Source organism: Oncorhynchus mykiss, chromosome 1 (assembly GCF_057628025.1).
Source record: "Oncorhynchus mykiss isolate SJ-2025 chromosome 1, ASM5762802v1, whole genome shotgun sequence".
In the NCBI taxonomy this organism is placed as follows: Eukaryota; Metazoa; Chordata; class Actinopteri; order Salmoniformes; family Salmonidae; genus Oncorhynchus; species Oncorhynchus mykiss.
Window position 1 is genome coordinate 10,572,592 of NC_143022.1, and position 5,813 is coordinate 10,578,404.

A 5,813-nucleotide genomic window follows, 5' to 3' on the forward strand; every position below is an offset into this window, starting at 1 on the left:
TTGCACGTCGTGCAATGCACGTCTCACCATCCAACTCTGCACTCACGCACTGTACAAAATATATGACCCCCCCACCAGACACAGTAAGTTGCTAGCTAGTACTGGCGGGAATTCTCTACAACAAAATGTACAACAAATATTCTCCAAAAACCACTGCATCTTATGTGTGATGTTCGAACAACATTTACAAACAATTTGATATAAATTGTACATTTAAATCATCACTTGAGAGTATAAACATCACTTTTGATGTACTGTGCTTTGCAACCAACAACTTACCGCTGGTTTGGTGCTTGTTCACTGGGACGATTTTAACTGGAACATCCCCCCTCGTAAGCAGCTATTCAAACCAGCCAATAAGATGCCACGTTGAGTAGGTGAAGGCAAGACAAACTCAAACCAAAAACCCATTGGCTTAACAATAAAGTGGCAAGGGGAATCACCAATATAACCCTGTTACAGAGGCAACTCGAATGAACTTTGATCGCTTTTATTATAATTGTTACATAGCAAAAAGTGAAAATTATTTTTCATGGCACGAGAGGTACCGGATTCGGCCAAATAGGTTCCAGAACAAAGCAGTCCAGAACGGAAAGGTGCCGGATCCTGTTCTGGCATGATCCGGCTAAAATGAAGCACTGATTTGAAGTAGCTAGGCCTCTACCTGCTGAGTATAAAGATTATTAAACTAGATTCAGTGGGCTTGTCATTCACAGTACTGATGAAAAATCAAGTATATTTGATCTAAATGTGGATATATGAGGACATCTAGTGGTCACCGGATTTAAAAAAAAAAATCATGCAAGCTATCTTGGCACTAGCATGCGATGCCATATATTTGACGCAGGTATTTATTTTTCAACATGTATTGTCATTGACCCGGACAAAATATAATTGTATGAGCTATGCCTCTGTGTCCCGGCGTTGTTGTACCCCTCTACTATCTGGCTTGGTGGGGCGATCTCGTTCTGCATGCCTGCTTCACTTATATTCAATGTGTCGTCATGCATTTGTGCATGCACGCTGTTAACGGTCATACCCGTCTTGCTAACTTAGCTAGCTCATCAACCAGTATTTTATTCGCTTTTTCTGCACGATAGCACTTATTAAAGCCTTGAAACTCATGGGGACCCCACTGTTACCACGGGTCATCGAGCTAGCCCTTATTTGGCAGCAGGGTTGCATCGGTTTCCACTGGATTTGACAGCTTGCTATGCTGACTAGCGTCGCTAGCAACTAGCTAACATAGATAAAGTTTAGTCGTGGGTCCACAAAATCAAACAAATGGTACTGAACTGATGACAAAATCATGTTTCGAAATTGTAGTAGCTATATATGTTGTTGTTGTTGTTTAATGACATTGCGAATATAATAATTTTTGACATTTAACTACCGGTATGTATCTAATCCGGTTTCGGCATGAGAAAAGTATTAATCGCAAATTCCAGCACTAACGGATACCGGGAAATAGAAATAAGACACCCGGTCACAAATGCGGAGCCACGCCCTAAAATAACATGGCGTTTAAAAACAATTATTTTATTTTTTTTACATTTTTTTAAACATTTTTTTAAATTAATAACAAATCAATACATAAAGCACATGAGGGAACACAAGCATACATAGATTACAAACAATAGACAATCGAGCTAGGGGGTACAATATCACATTACAATTACACAAGGACTTTAAGGGACATGCATGTACTTACAATTCTAACAGCTTTTTTGTTAGAGCATTTAACCGTCTTAAAATACAGTTCAATTTCTTTTTGTAGGGTAGTTTTCTTACATGCATACAATGCCAAAAAAGATGCACAACTGTTTCTGGGTGGTCATTACAAAAGGAGCAATTTGAGTTGATGTTTTCCTTAAACTTCTTCATATAGTGGTTGGCAGGATAATATTTATGAATCATTTTAAAGGAAACTTCCTAAATTTTGTTAACAAGTGTGTGGCAACATCCAAACTTTTTTCCAACAGATATTATCAATAAATCCATTCCAATAAGGCATGACATAAGGTATAGATAGATACAACATCCTGCTGAAACAAGGATCGTATCGCTCTGTTGTTGAATGGATCAAAAGAGAAACAAATCTTTCCTACTGATGAGTCAACAGGGTCAACAGAAGGTAGGCTCTGAGGGTCAGGTCTTTCCTACTGATGAGTCAACAGGGTCAATAGAAGGTAGGCTCTGAGGGTCAGGTCTTGACATGTTCCTGAATAACATAGCAACACCTGAGGGAATGGCATCTAAAACAATTGCAAAATCTTTAGGTGTTACAGGGACCTTGTAAAGTAATAAGAATTCTTTATAACTGAGTAAAACACCCTCTGCATTTACCAGTTGGCTCACCAATAGGATATTATTTCGGAACCAATATTCTAAAAACAGAGAGGTATTTTTATACAATATATCCCGATTATTCCATATATAATATCTGTGTGGAGAAAAATGGTGTTTATAAATTAAGGACCATGACAAGAAAACCTGCCGATGAAAAGCAGAAAGTTTCACTGGAACTTTGTCAATATTATCATTGCAAAACAACATGAAGTTAAGGCCACCAAAAGTAGAGAAGACATGATGAGGAATACAATTCCAGATAGAAGTGGGTCTTCTTAGGAATTGTTTTATCCAATTGATCTTAAAAGTATTATTTAAAGTAGTAAAGTCCAGAAAATTCAGTCCACCATTCTCATAAGTGTTCATTACAACAGTTTTCCTAATGTAATGGGTACGGTTCCTCCAAAGAAAGTTCAAAAGCATCTGGTCTATCTCCTTGCTTATTTTACGGTCAAGATATAAAGATAGAGCACCATATGCTAGTCTAGAGATACCTTCAGCCTTGGTTATTAGGACTCTACCTTTTAAAGATAAGTCCCTCTGTAGCCATTGATTTAGTTTCTTCTGGGTTTTTTTAATAAGAGGGTTCAAATTTAGTAAGCCTCTAGACTTCTGATCCTTTGTAATGGTTATGCCTAAATATGTAAGTTCTTCTTTTACTGGAATACCATAATATGAAGGTGTCACACAATCTTTGACAGCTATGAGTTCACGTTTATTAATGTTAAGATATAGACCAGACACTTTGGAAAAGGATTGTATCACATTGATCGATATGGGAATTTGGTTAGCGTCTTTCAGAAAAAGTGTAGTGTCGTCAGCCAGCTGGCTTATAATAATTTCTTTACCAGCTATGGAAATACCTTGTACAGGACTATTATTTAAAGAATTTGCAAGAAGTTGGGTGATTAATAAAAACAGGTACGGAGAGATAGGACGACCTTGCCTAATTCCTCTCTTTAACTCAAATCTAGGTGAGGTGCCATATTTCAATTTGATAGAGCTGTTACCATTTGCATAGAGAGTCTTAATAGCCTTACAGAAAAAATCCCCAAAGCCAAGTCTCGTTTGTGACACATTCATGCGTTCCAATTTTGTCTTAATTGTCTGTAGGTTCTAAATTGCTTATGAGCTTGGCTGCCCTTCAGAAAGTAGCTGATTCTTGTACTTTACAGCTGTATTTTCCTACAGTTACTAATAATACTAGCAACGAAACAGATTTCATTCCTTAAAATGATTTTGCCAGATGGAAGAAAATAATAAGGTAGGCCTAAACTGTAATAAGATATACCTTAAAGACTGCTTGTGTTTAATCCTGAATCCAGTTGCCCCTCTTGTACTGGGATAAAATAATAGGGAACCCATGAACCTTATGGAGGAGTACATGTGTTTTGTAGACACACCTGGGTTCTAGACTGGCTGAGGTAAACATTTTAGGAAAGCCTGGGTTTTTAAATCCCGGTGAAAGCAGATATGACAAAGTTTATCAATGTCATGTTGCCCTTCTATTTAGATGAAACTAGCGTAAAGGATCATTTTGCTTCTCTTAATCCACATTTTCTAGCAAAAAAACATGTTCATGCTTTAGGGCTGGTGGGCTGCATATATATTGGTAAAATATAAAGTGTGTGTGTGGGGAGGCCTGGTGGATATAATGGGGTATAGGCCTAACTGCTGTTTTGAGGGTGAAATTTCAACCACAGGATGATGTTATCATTGTAAACTAAATTCAGCATAGCCAAACCTTGTATAAAATAGGTTGAATTTGTACCTTTGAAACCATGTCAGATTTTCAACATTATATACACTTTCAGAAAAAAACTATAGGCAGCACCTCAGCCCGGGATCGAACCCCATCCAGGGATTTAACTACACCCAGCCCTGCTTAGCTTTAATATGTCACTGACTACTACCAATATGCTATTGTGAGAATTATTATTGAGAGATCTCTTAATAACAAAATATATTCAGTGTTAATATCGAAGTCATTCTAAGGGGTAGGTTTGACAAAGCAAATGAGTGAGTGAGTCTTTGACATGAAGACAGTGGTTAGATTCTGCCATTGGGACTGCTCTGATGTTTCCATTCTCTCCTGGTTATGACCATAGAGCCTTGTCCCAGTCTCTAGACCTGCCTGTCTGTGTGATGGATGACCACCTGACCTCTGAAGCTGTCAATGAGATGGTAAGTTGACCTTGTCATTTCATTTTACAACATGAATCCAATAAAATGTTATAGTGATGCTATCATTGGCAATGTTGACGTACCACAACCATCTCTGTTGTGTGTCAGTTGTTTAAATTTGTCCAACGTTGCCAATGCTCCTCCACTCTTTAACAGTTAATAATTATTTCAGTATGATATTTGTTGTATATTAAGTTTGATTATTTGCAATATAATTACATTTCTACCAGGAGCAGAGCAATTCTACCAGGAGCAGAGCAACCTCACTGATGGAAACCACAGAAGATCTGACACTTATGGACTTCCTTCAAAACCTAACTGAGAAGTATGTTCTGTTTTCTTTGGTACTATCACACCTTCAAGGAAATAGGATCAAATTAGAAACTGATCAATCGGAAAAAAATGTTCAGTGCTAGAAAAGTTGTCACATTGCAATTTTGCCAAAACAACTGACACAAAGCAAGTATAACTTCACGATCAGGCAAATAATTAAATAAAAACAATTCTGCCACGCATCCTGATATGACAACATTTATAACAATATTGTTTTCAGGCAATGGAGGGGATTCGTGAGGGCATGTTTGACCCGGTAAGATCATGTTACTGACAATTTAATTAGATTACCATGAAAACTCTGCCTAATGTTTAACCTTGTTCATAAGCTTTTGAAAGATGCACTATGCAACATTTTAAAACACTTCTTCTGTTTCTGGAATACAGCTGACAAAACAACAGCTTGCCGGCTTGTGTCTGAGGATTGTCCAGTTTTTATCGGACAAGCTGATGCAGATCATCATCCCAGGTCTTTACGAACTACTGGGCATCCAAGATGCTGCCTCCTCTCCATTGTCACAGAGATCTCTCACAGCGTCACTCACCAGTCTGTTAGACGATAAGACTAACACCAAGTCCCGCGTGAGATTTACTGAGGCTGGTGTACCTAAGAGGCCAGGCAGTCGAAAGTCTTACAATAGCTTTCGCATCCCGACTCCCTACCCTTCCTCCAACTGTATGGAGCAGGAAGAGGAAGAAGAACAGGAATCACAACTTAAGTTCAAGGAGATTTACCTGACTAGGGGCAGTCTGGGCAGTGGAAGCTACCTGCCCAAGGGGGCCATGAGGTATGTTCTTAAAGGGAAATTTAACAACTTCATATTCATCTCCAGCATCACCATATGTGAAAATTACACATTTCCATGCTTTGTAGTAAAAAAAATATAGAGGGACGTAACTGTTTCCAATAGGGCTAAGAAATTAGTGCTTTTTGAGGTTGGTTTGGT